This window comes from Aotus nancymaae, unplaced genomic scaffold (assembly GCF_030222135.1).
Source record: "Aotus nancymaae isolate 86718 unplaced genomic scaffold, 86718_ANA_hifiasm-v0.15.2.pri h1tg000040l, whole genome shotgun sequence".
Taxonomy (NCBI): Eukaryota; Metazoa; Chordata; class Mammalia; order Primates; family Aotidae; genus Aotus; species Aotus nancymaae.
In genome coordinates this window covers 30448182-30462012 of record NW_026988454.1, presented here as the reverse complement: position 1 = coordinate 30462012, position 13831 = coordinate 30448182, and positions in this window count along the sequence as shown.

Genomic DNA, 13831 nt, shown 5'->3' with positions numbered 1-13831 from the left:
TACATGTGTTTAGAGGTACTAAAATGACACATGAAAGCACAAAAAAGTCATGTTCCATAGTGAGCTGGTCTGTGCAAACCTACCCTTAAAGTCCAAGGAAGCTGAGAGGCCAAAGAAAGAGGCTGATATATCCAGTTTCTCAGAAAGCAACATTTAATAGGGACTTATGAACAGCCATGTGTGTGTCCTGGACAGTGGCCAGACAAGATGATGGATCCCCACCCCGTTACCCTGTAGACCCAGGGCTTATATACCATGGGGAAAGGGCCTGCATGATTCAGAAGGGATGTGGGTGACAACTGAAGTACAATAACATCGAGGTTGTTTTGACCTACAGACAGGACTTATGACAAGTATATGCTCTCATAAGGAAGAATAGATAAACCAGAAATCTTAGAAGCCTCCTGGAACAGGGATTAATCAGAAGTCAGCATGGCAGATTAGCATCTAAGATGGAGTTGCTTTGGCTTCCACGAGTCATAAAGGTTTTTTTGTTGTTGTTGTTGTTGTTAAAAAGAAAGGCTCTTTAAATCAAAAGGCGAAATGTATACTGGCTTCTATTTTCTCTTGTACAGTCTCTTTCAAGTTCTTGGTAGAATAGCTCCTTTAGTAGGGAATAATGATGGCTGCTAAGCAGTATCCATCTGTCCACCCATCCAATAACATTTAACAAATATTTGTTGTCCCACCGTAAACTAGGAATTGTCTCAGCAGCAAGGATGCAGCAGCAGATAAGACAGACATTGCTCTGCCTTCTGAAGCTCGCTTCTAAAGGGAAAGTAGACAATAAGGAGCTACGGCAGGATTATGACTTCTCTCCATCTAACCTTCTCTCTTTCTTCTCCTTCTTAAATGGGAGACAAAAAATTTCAGAAGCGCGTTGCAAAGCCACTTTACCTCCCACCCTCCACCACACCATTAACCAAGACTAGAATGTAGAAGGGGAAGTGGGGCAAAATAAAAGCACTAAAAGGAGAGGGCTGGGTGCTGCTAATGTGGAGGAGGCAGAGTCTTCAAAGAGAGAGGGAAGGGTGGGCCTTCCGCGTACAGACAGGAGCAGAGGAGTTGTTCTCAAGTGTAGACCCTCCATCCCCACCCCATGACTCAGCACCTGTGAACATTTCTAGACACTTGAGTACCTGAGACTGTGAGGTCTTGGGTGGAGCTGGGGCTGTGCAGGGAAAACCTCATTCCTGATCAAAGCTTCTTAGAAGAGAGCCTATCATCTAGAAAGTTCCTAAGAAACCAGATCCCAGTGGGCCTGGCCACTACCATTTGTCATTTAACAAAGTTCAGTTATTGGAGGGCAGTTGCGATGCATGCTTTCTGAGGCATGGAAAACCTTGCATGGAAAGGTTTGTGAGGCTAACGTCGGGTTTCCCAGTGCCTCAGTTCTATGTCAGACTTCTGAAGTCAGGCTTGTATCTCCTCCAAGTGAAGTTTTTGGTGCTTATAAGGCAGCTTCTGCTTTGAAAGAAGAAACATGCAGCGCATTTTATGCTCCCTTTTCACCTCCTCAGGCTCCTTAGCTTGCAACCTTCTCAGCATTGTGATTCACTTCCCTGCTAACTGAGCTCTAGACTTCAAATTGACTTTGGTATTTTAATGAGGGGTGATAATCCGGGTTTGAACTATTGATGTTCAATAGGTTCGATACCAATAGATCTCATTTTGCTTCAACCAGATTGCTCCAAGTTCCAGCAAAGAATAAAAGGAAAATATTTAAATTCAGGGTTTTATGATGAGAGCAGCAGAGAATGAAACTGAGGTTTCCACTGGGTTGCTGACTTTGTCAAACAAATAAGGGGAAATTAGGGGGAAGTGGGATAAGCAAAACATATTTAAGAAGTGAATTCTCCCCAAAATGTGAGCTTTTGTGCTCTGTTAAATTTCAGAAACCAGGCCAGTCCTGTCGCTATTCGATTAGCTCTAATTGTGTAATAGAACCTGCATAAAAGCCAATGTTGTCAACAAGGCCTCAAGGTAGATGAAAAGATAAAAGTAAATTCTAATTTCCCATCACTCTGGAAGCAGAGGAATTTGTACAGAATTGTTTCAGATGAAATACCATTTCATTTGGGAAATAAAGTTTTGATCACTAGGGGATTTCCGTTCCGCCTCCTTTTAGGCGCGAAAAGTTGGCTTCATTCCCTGCCCTCCCCCAACTCAGCCCCACCCCGCAGCAGGGAGAGTCCACCTTGACAGTGACAGCGGGTATTTCGTCGTGTTGGGTCTGGAGAGAACTTGCCTAAGCCGCTGCCTTGAACAGACTTGATTCTCTTCTTCCTTTTTATCTAATGAAGGAATCATTATTCATTATTTGTAGGTGTGATATGGAATGTTGGTTATCATTTTTATTATTTTTTTAGAGCTACCTATCCGAGTGTTACAGATGAAATGGCATAATGTCTGGGATTGGCTTCAAAATAATACAAAGGGCTGGGAGAGGGGATGACCGTCTACAAGCTGATAATTGTTGGAACTGCGTGTCAGGTTTATTATACTCTACTTTTGTATATATTTAAAATGGTTCATAACAAAGAAAAAAGATTTTTAAAGTTTATCTACAAGATGTGGCCGGGCGCGGTGGCTCACACCTGTAATACCAGCACTTTGGGAGTGGAGGTGCGTGGATCTTTTGAGGTCAGGAGTTCCAGACCAGTCCCACCAACATGGTGAAACCCCATCTGTACTAAAAGTACAAAAATTAACCAGCCATGGTGGCACACATCTGCAATCCCAACTACTCGGGAGGCTGAGGCAGGAGAATCGCTTGAACCGGGGAGACAAAGTTTGCTGTGAGCCAAGATCGCACCATTGCACTCCAGCCTGGGCAGCTACACAAGAAAGTCCATCTCAAAAATAAATAAATACATGAAAAAATAAAGTTTACCTACAAAATGCTGTCTTTCTGTTGCTAACTTTAATGCAATTTTAGTGTCAATAATAAGATCTAATAATTATGGGACACCATGTTACATTTTTCCCATACATTGCCTTTGTTAATCCTCTTAAGAAGCCTGGGAGGTTGGTATCATTTCATTTGAAGTTACAGATGAAGAAACTGAGACATAGAGAGACGGAGAGAGCTTGACCAGGGCTCTATAGCGAGTAGGGATAACGTGAGGGCTGAAATCAGATCTGCATAGCCTCAGGGCCTGAAGAGTATTATAAAACCACTATTGTGTTATTCTTCGCTTGTAGTAGACATTCCATAAAGGGATAGAGTGATGTCAAAGATTTGTCCATTGGCTTCTCAAAATGTTTATTCACTCAAACAAATGTTTATTGAGCATCTGCTGTATGCCAGGCACTGTGCTGGACATCAGGGATGCAGAAACGAACAAGACGACAGAGCCAGCCCTCAGGGAGCTGACAGCATTTTCTTCAACCAGTTCTTTGTAGCAAAGGGCTACATGCTTCTTACTCTTTTTCAGAAAAGTGTTTAAAAACTGGTGTTCAGTATGACTTTGGTGCTGTTCATTGAAGGGAAGTCAGAGCAACTGTATTTCTCCTGGGCCCTTTCCTTTAGCATATGATTTGGTGGGCAGCGGACATCTTTTAAAAGCTTCGTCGTGAATGATAATCTGAACACCACCCTTCTCCCTCTCTGGAAAACTATAGAGCTGTAGAGCCAACAACAGGGAAACAGCTTGTTCTTTCTTATATGCTGGGCCCTCAGTAACTCCACTGAGTAATACCTGTGCCCTGTAAGCAATTCTGCATTCCAGAAATGATTGGCATGCAAAAATTCAAAATAATTTGCAAACTTGAATTCAGAAAAGAAAAAGGAACGTTGTTATTCAAACACAGGTGATAAGCACAATGACTAATCTGAGTAAGTTTAATTCAGATTAATGTTTGGACTGTGAACACTAATATGTTATTTAAAATCTCCACTCATAGGACATAGGGCCTCATGAGGTTAACCTTTCCTGCTCTTCACTCTTATTTTTCTGGATAAAAGATGCTATTGATTTTGCTTTGACTATTCTTTAAAAAAAATTTTTTTTTGGCCAGGCGCAGTGGCTCACCCCTGTAATCCCAGCCCTTTGGGAGGCCAAGATGGGCGGATCACAAGGTTAGGAGATTGAGACCATCCTGGCCAACATGGTGAAATGCCATCGCTACTAAAAATACAAACATGGTGGTGTGTGCCTGTAATCCCAGCTACTCGGGAGGCTGAGGGAGGAGAATCACTAGAACCCAGGAGGCAGAGTTTGCAGTGAGCTGAGATTGCGCCACTGCACTCCAGCCTGGGCTACAGAGCGAGACTCCATCTCAGAAGAAACAAAACAAACAAACAAAAATTTTTAAATTTATTTCCAAAAGCCAAAACATAAGGAGTGGTAACTTTTAAAATATATTTATGTTTTTTATTTCAATAGTTGTTCAACAGTGCAAGTGGTTTTTGGTTACATGGATGAATTGCCCAGTGGTGAAGTCTGGGATATTAGTGCACCTCTTACTCGAGTAATGTACATTGTACCCAGTATGTAGTTTTGATTATTCTTCACCCAACGTCACCTTGAAACCCCTACCAGATATCATCAATTATTATGCCCATGCACCAGTATGTTCGTGTGTATTGTTCGATCCTGAAAAGATCTTCATGGCATAACCAGAATCCAACTGTTTGTCACCTCCTCCACCACACCCACTTGGGTAATCTGCTATTGTCACCTCTTGTGTGACCTGCCTGTGCATAGCCTCCTGAAGTCCCCCTGCCTGTGTCACTGTCCTCTGTATCAGATGGAGTGTTCCTATTAAATGCCAGAATAGAATCTTTTACTTAGAACCCTGCAATGTCTTCCCCTCTCACTCAGATTGAAAGTCAACATTTTTACAGTCCCTTACTACATAACCACCCCTATATAATCAGGCCCCATTACCTCTCAATTTGTTTCCTACAACTCTCCTCCCAATGCGTGGTGCTCCCTCCCTCCTTGCTAGTGTGGAGATGGGTCTGGTATCTTGCTGTTTCTTGAACATACCAGGTGCGTCTCCACACTAGCAAGGTCCCCTCTGCTCTGATGCTCTCCCTGAGACATCCAGGCTCACTCCCTCACCTCCTTCATATCTCTGCTCAAATATTACCTTATCTATTCTATGACACCCAAAATAGCAGCACTTCTCCCCGCCAACTGTCCCTAGCACCTTTATTTGCTTGTTTTCCAAAACATTTATCATCACTTGGTAGGCTATGTTTCATTTTATTGTTGCTGTCTATCTCCCCAGCTAGAATATAAGCTCCATGAGGTCAGGAATGCTATGTGTTTTGTTCACTGCTTTAACTCCAGAACTTAGGACAAGGCTGAGGACACAGTAAGCACTTTTCACAGGTCTAGTGAATCAATAAAAAGGAATGCGATTTTAGCAACTGAACCAGAAGGGGCTTTTTGCTTTTTATGGTCTGAAGTGGGAGTCCTGAGGGGAAGGGGTTTAAATTCTCTGGACCATGAGGTTACTATGGTCAGATACTCACAAGCTCAGACACTCAAGGGGAACACTGACATTTGCAAAATCATGCAATGTTGCAGTCAACTTGTCAGCTGGATAAATTAATCTGTGTGACCTGGGAATTACCTGCTTCTTAAGGATGGATAGATTTCCCTGAGAAATCATCTGGGTGCTTTTGGAAGTTGGGGGCGGAAAATACAGGGTAGTACTTTTTTGACAATTTTCTAATTCTAATTCTTCTATGGTAATTAGTGTGTTTATATTTTTATCTCATCTAGGTTCAGTTTCTACAAAGTGTATTTTCTTTAGAAGACTATCCTTTTTATTCATGCCTTTAAATTTATTGGTACAGAGTTGCACAAGTTATTCCTTTATGATTTATTCAATTCTCCTGTTTCTGTGGTTTCCCCTGTTATAATTTCCTGTTTTGAAGAATGATTCTTTCCCTTGTTTTCTTATTTTTTTCTTAGTAAATGTGCTGGTTATTTATTTTTAAATTTCTTTTCAAGGAACCAGATTTTGTAGTTATGTATTCTACTTAAAAACAATCATGTCTCATTTTTATCTCCTTTATCTTTAAAAATTCCTTCCCTTTGTTTTTCTGTTAATTTGTTGGATTTTTAAAAAATAAAAACTCCTGAGTCAGACATTTATTTTATTTGTTTTATTCTTTCTTTTATAACAATATGATATTTACACTAGGAATTTCTCTGAAATGTGTAATTTCCCTCATTGGCTCTAAAATGTGATGTTTTCTTTCTTTCTTTTCTTTTCTTTTTCTTTCTTTCTTTTTTTATTTTAGCAATTTGGCAATTTAGATTTCTTTTTCTCACCCAAAAGTTTTTAAGGAAAGAATAAAAAACACAAATTTCAAAGTGAAGGGCTATTTAACTTTAATTCTCATTTTTGCTTTTTCATGATTTCCAGAGAAGAAAAAAGATGCTTGACTTATGTAACCATGCTCAATTTGGAAATACCCTCTCTTATTGATTTGATTTCTGGGAGGTGGATTAGCATTCACTGTTAGATTCACTGTTTAATTTACTCTTTAAGAACAAAGATAAAATGTAGCCAGGCAACTGCTTAGGGGTGTATCAGTCCAACGAGATGTACACTGAGCTTCTAAACAAAATTTAAAAATCTTAATGAGCCTTAGAATTAGAAAAATACCTTTTACATTTTAAAATTGTGACTTAAATTATTATTTTTTACTGTAGCATGTGAGCAGCCACCATAAATAACTTACTTTGTATTTCCAGCTTTGCTTAAGGCTATTTCTAGATGTGTCTGCTGGTTTGTCAAAGTTAAATAAAGCATGACGCATACTGTTCAAAGACAAGTGGAAGGTCTAATGTTTCTTTTTGAAATACAGGAAACTGGAGACATCAGGTTACAGTGGAAAAGCATGAACTTTGGAGAAAGATGAAACCTGAGTTCAATTCTCTCAAAATGTACTTCTTCGAGTTTCATTCATTTGCAATGGGGTCCCCATCCTGGTACTTAAAGGCATGTAGGATGCCATTTCTCATTCTTCTCAAATGCTCCCACACAAATCTAGAGTACTCACTAACTTCATTTGATTTCTGGGATCTCTAGGCTATTTAACTGAACCCACTTAACATCCCACATGCCTTAAAATAGGGGCTTTACCTCAGCTATGGGAAAAATTCCAACCTTCTTCCACATTCATGTTCCCCGCTTAGCCCAACAAGATCCTGGCAGAGGCTCCTGCCCAAGAGCCATGCTGGGCCTTGGGCTCCCCTGTCGGCCCTTAGCTGACTCCTTGGCTTCTGAGCTGTACTTGTTCCAGGCTGAGGCATCCCTCCCTCATCCACAAGGCCCCAGCCCTGCCACCTCAATGTTTTATTTGCTTTCTGAGTTCCTACTATGTTGTATTCCCAAGACATATCTCTTCCAAATTTCTAAATTAGAGTAAAACAACTTCTAAATTTCATGTGTGATATGGTTTGACTGTCCCTACCCAAATCTCATCTTGCATTGTAACTCCTATAATGCTCATGTATTGTGAAAGGGACCTGGTGGGAGGTAACTGAATCATGGGTGTGGTTTTTTCCCATGCTGTTCTCATGATAGTGAATACATTTCACAAGATCTGATGATTTTATAAAGGGCAGTTCCCCTGCACTTGCTCCCTTGCCTGCCACCATGTAAGAAGTGCCTTTGCTCCTCCTTCACCTTCCACCATGATTGTGAGGCCTTTCCAGTCATGTGTAACTGTGAATCGATTAAACCTCTTTTTCTTTATAAATTACCCAGTCTCGGGTATGTCTTTATTAGCAGTATGAGAAAAGACTGTGTCTCAGTTTCCTCACTTGAAAAAAACAGAATACTAGCCTTACCAGATAGTTAGGAAGGCCAATGCAAGAAACTTTGCCAACCATCTGCCTATAGCAGAGGCTCGTGAACATTAGTTCTCCCTTCCATTTCTTTCCCCTTCCTGCCAGAGCTTTTATTTCAATAGCTATGCAATAGTGCAAGTGGTTTTTGGTTATATGGCTAAATTGTAGGCTACTCATAGCTGCTTTAAGGTTTCCCAAACTTGAAAGCAGGAATCAAGGTGTGTAGAGAGAGAGGAGTCTCCATAGGTCCCAGGAGGGAGTCATACCTGATTCTGAGTCCTACAGAGGGGAAATTAAAATATTGGGAAATGAGCAGTTCTACAGATGCTGTAACACAGGTAGAATTGTTGAGATAAACTCAATTCACTGAATTTGGCAAGCTGTTATAGCTGGTTTTTTGTTTTTGATTTTATCTAGTTTTTTGCAATCTGACTATAATCCTGTACTTTTATTCATAAATTTATTGACTTTCAGTCAGTTCTGGCTTGCAAAAATTTCTGCAATTGTTCTGTAGAAGTTTTCAGAATTTCTGGAATCACAGAAAATAGACATGTTTCTCTCTCTCTAATACATAAAATAAATTACGTTAATATTATTGATTATAATAAATAAATATAATAAATTATATTTTATAAGTAAATATAGAAATATATATTATTTTTATAAGTACACATTTATTTATAAGCTGTAAAACCATAAAAAGGAGTAAAACTGACACAAACATAAGTGTTCACTTATGTTTATAATTTATAAAATTTTTTTAAAATAAATATACAAATATATTTTTATTTTTATAAGTACACATTTATAAGCTGTAAAACCATAATAAAGGAATAAAACTGATACAAACATAAGTGAAATAGAGGAAGTTGTATAGACAATACATTTAGTTGACAAATAATATTTATTGAGCACTTGTCCTGTGCCAGGCACCATCTGAAGTGCTGGGAATATTCAGGGATTAGACAAATTCTTGTTCTCGTAGAGCTGATATCCTAGGGCCTGTCAAGAGGACGCAGATAATAAACTGACACATCACTATTTTTTTAGGGATGTTAAGCGCCATGGAGACACAGTAGGTGCAAGGAGAGAGAATAATGGGAAGACACCATTGCAGGTAGGGGGTGAGGAATAGCCTCGTTGGCCAGGGACATGTGAGCAGAGGTCTGAGTTAGGTGAGGCAGGGAGCCACACAGACATCAGGGGAGGAAAATCTGAGCAGACAGCACAGGAAAGTCCCAAGGCTGAGGCCAGATGAAGGAGCAAGAGGCCCTGTGGCTGGAGAGAAGGGAGGAAGGGACAGTGTTAGTGGGGAGGTCAGGGGCCCAGTAGCCTGATCCAGGGGCCTTCAACATGATGGAAGGACTTTGGGTGCATTCTGAAGAAGGGGAAGCCACTGGAAGGAAGGCTTTAAGTAGAAAAAATTGGAAGTGAGAGTAATTATATGTGAAAGTTGGAGTCATAATGGGGTGATGATGAGGCAGGATAGATAGTCAAGGAAGTAAGGACAGTTAACACGATAAGCCCCAGCATTCGCATTGTAATCCAGCTCAGGCAAGCACAGCTATCTTCAGCAGGAAATATTTTGCATAGACAGCATTTGCGCTTTGATTTTACTACTTCTCAAACTGACCCTGTGCTCATTATAACAGTAAAAAACACACCCCTAGGTGGAGATTTAAGATGCTAATGAATTGTGTGATATATCAAAAAGCTTGTACAGCTACTGCACATGTGCACCCAGAGGACCACCGAGAGGATGCTTACTAGCAACACTTTTTCCCACCCTCTTATGAATAATCACGGAGGAGTCCCATAAAAGGATTTCTCCAGCAGTAATCAATGCTGTCCATGCAGTGGCTCATGCCTGTAACCCCAGCACTTTGGGAGGCCAAGGCAGGTGGATCAACTGAGGTCAGGAGTTCGAGACAAGCCTCGTCGACATGGTGAAACCTCGTCTCTACTAACAATACAAAACAATTAGTCAGGTGTGACGGCACATGCCTGTAATCCCAGCTACTTGGGAGGCTGAGGCAGGAGAATTGCTTGAACCTGGGAGGTGGAGGTTGCAGTGAGCCATGATTGTGCCACTGTACTCCAGCCTGGGCAATAGAATAAGACTCTGTCCCCTCCACCCCCCAAAAATAATGATAAGAGCCAACAACAATTGCACCAAATTTTAATTTTTTCCCATAGTATTGTCGGGGTGGCACAGCTGCCTGCCCTGGGTTCATCCTGTCCCTCAGTGGGACTCTGGGGCTAAGGGACTCAGAGTTGAAAGACTTACAGCCAATTAAATGTTCTAGGCCAGATGTCCAATGAAATGGGCATGGACAGGCATTCACTACCCTTTAAATTGTTTTTAAGTAAAAAGTCAACAAACAAAAAGTCAAAGGCGAGGTTACAAAACTGACTTTTCTTTAATTTCTATGCTACTGTAATCTTGGGTTTAGTTATAGACTTACAGCAATTATTTATACAAAACATAAGCATTGTTCTAAAAAAATTTTTTTAAATATGTACCTGCACGACTCATAACTGGTAATATTATACCAGGAGGCTTTGCCACTTGGTATTTTTATCCTTTTACTTATTATTTTCTTTTAATTCTACAGGAAGAAGGAAATTCTTCATGGTTGGAGTAGATGAAGAGGTGCCATGTAATAGCTCAGAAGGCAAAGTCCCTTGTTTTACCAGCTGTTTAGGCATCTGTGTACCCATTCTTGATTGGAAGGGTCTCAGCTAGTTCTATCCTTCCAAACCAGACATTACATTCTCATGTGCCCACCTCTTCTCCAACAGTTCCTGGGCCTAGAGGGAGGGTGCTTGCAATGCAGGATTTTTTGCATATTTCTGGTGGCTCCACCCCATTCTCCCAGTGCACATGTAGGTCCTTAGTCTGAGCCCATTCTACATTGATTTATTTCCCTTACTGAGCATGTGTTAAGGGACAGAATTTTTCACCATGGGCATGTTTAGGCAAGCCCCCTGTGCACGATGACCTAGATGGCATTTGGCTGTCTCCTGCCTCTATCATTTCCCTCTCTAAAGAATTATATCTAACTGTCATTAGTATAAGGATAAGGATAAAGAGGAAGCCCAATCTTAACCACTTCCTGCTGACAGAGGGCAGTGCTTAGGAAGGACAGCAGTCAGGTCTCCCTCAGAGGCCTATCTAAGGGTCCCCAGTAAAAGGGGCCATCATTCTAGGCTCTGGTTGCATAACTGTTTGGTATTTGATGGCCTGAAGGTGAGAAGAGACAAACCAGGTTATTAGAAGACATGTACCAACATAAAATGGGGGAAGGCTAAGAGCAGTTCAGAAATCTGAGGCCGCTGACATGCCCAGATAACCAGTGGCTATAGTTATGGCTGCTAAGATTTGGGTGCCTGGAACTTGGGTTTTTGGTTAGCTCCCTTCATTTATTTTCCCAGAAAAAAAAACCTCTGGGTTATGGGTACCCTATTTACTCCTGTCACCTGGCAGGATTTGTAAGATAATTGCTCAGAACTAGAATATTGTTCCAGATTTTTAAATTACCCATGCCTTTTATTTCTTCTGAGCTGCAGCCAGAGATCACTGGTTGGTTCACAGGAATAAACAGGGTTAGTTTAAATGTAGGTGAAAAACTTAAAAACAACTAATGAGTCTAGAATTTAATGACAAATGCATGATAAGTTTTGAAACATAATTTCTTTCTCCCCAGTCCTTGTTTTTGTTAAAAAAGCAAATCATAACAGCACTGAGTTGCTTGCAAAATAAACTTTAGCCTTACACTTGGTCTGATTATTTGCACAAAGTGCAACAAGAATAATTATTTTTACATAGGCTTTTAAAATTGGTTTTGATGGAACTCTGTTCCACAAGGAGTCTCAGATAGGACTTCTTAAAGATGAGCCCAGCCATGGGTTTGTACCCTCAAATACCTACAAATTGGGTGAATTCCTCTCTTCTTGAGGACCCAAGAATATGGGGTTCCTAGGCCTGTTAGAAAGTGACATTCTTTATTCACCACAAGCTAGGAAGCCTGTATGGGGACTGTGGAGACAAGGTATGAGACCGATTTACCCAAAGGGCTTTTATTGGTTCTGCAAGTTTAGCTTGATTCTTTAAAGGGAATCATACCCTTCCAGTCAAAACCTTGGTAAAACAACCAGTTTCTCCAATTGCATACTGTTGCAAAAGTAAATGGATTCTTATTGCACTGGTGCAAATAACCATATTGCTGTAAGTTAAGAATACTCACAGATAGTTTCCAAATTCTAGAGGAAGCAGGCAGAGAGAGGAAAAAAAAAATGCCAAATTTTGTTCACAGGAGTTTATCTTACTCAATTATTAAATACTGTAAATACCTCAAAAAAAATAATATTTTAAGTGAAAGTTTAAAAAAGGTTACTTCAATTTTCTACTAGTTCAGTCTATTCAGTTAACACTTGTTCTGCTTAATATTCATGAACATTTCAGCTCTTCATGAGTCCTGTACGTTTTTCCTTTATTCCAATGTCACAATCTCCAAAGTTATCAGAAACCTGCATTTGAGATCACTCGTTAAAGTTCTATGATTATAAATCCTCTTTTGAAGAAGATCAAAACAAAAAAGTTGTCTGTGAATAACAAAATATCCACGGTAGTTACAGTCAAAAACAAGACTGATAAATAAATTTTATTATCTCTGTGGTTTACAACAACTTAATGTAATACTTTTAATTGTGATTGACAGCATATACTCAGATATTAGAATTTTAGAAATCCCACATAGTTTTGGATCATACACTAATATTACTAACTAAAATACAACCCAAAGAAGATTAAATATCATTTTGGCAATCCCACGTACTTAAGCATGTCAAATAATCCTGTTTGCCTCTCTTCTGGATGCTCCAGGGATGCTAGGGTTAGGAAAGACAACCTTGAAGCTGAAGTTTGATTTTTGGAAGCTCATTAAATATGTTAGAGACTTAAAACACTCAATGTTATGAGGTAGAATTTGATTACCATAAATTATCTATTTTGCCAAAATGATGACTCAAAACTTTTAAAACAAGGCAAAAACTTTTACTAAAAAACTTAGCTTGCCAAACAATTTGTCTCCTGTCTTCACTTTCTTTTTCTTGGCAGTCTATCTGCAAGGCAAACTGAAATATTTCATTATCCTTTACTATTACATGAAAATCTTGTATAAGGGAGAGAGCCAAATTTTACCCTCACATTGGTTTACTATTAATGTCAATCCCAATTTTTTAAGTTACCTTATAGACAATTCTATCCAATCTTAACCAGTTTGATCATGAGATAAGATTCTTATAAACCTTTTATAATACTTTACAAATTACTAATTTACTAATCTGCTAAAGAGCAGATTAGGGACTTAAGAAAACCTTGTTGTGCTTTGATTTCAATGCTCAATTTACAGAAAAAAATATATAATACGCTTTTGAATGTAGTCAACGTTCACACAGAATTTCTTTTCCAAGATTAATTTTTAGAACTCTTCCACAACTTGTTTAAATCTTTAGCTTTAGCTTATCTAATTTAAAACAGTCCTTTAACCCTAAGCAAAAATGTACATTTCTTTGCCTTCTTATATCTTTGACTAATAACATATTTTACTATTCTTACATATCTTGCATGTAAATCTATTGTCAACGGTCTCAATTACATGTTATAATGGTACCTCTTAGCACTTTTTAATTTTAGTGTAAAACCTGGTAAGTTGTTTTAATTATGCACTAGGTGCTTGATAAAATTTGGTTCCTTCCAGTATAGCTAAGGGTGTGGTTAATTCCATATGTTCCCAGGCCTTACCAAGTTGTAAAGCAGGCAGATTGAACAGTTCTCAGAGGCCAAAGAAGCAGCTTACAACCTTAAAACATTTAGCAAACCTAGTATCTGATGTGCATAATTTAGGCCACCTAGTTACATTTTAAGAACATTTGCATTTTACCAATTATCTTTAAGACTGTTTTTATTTCTCAAAGATTAAAGTCACATGAACTAAAAGGGATTACAG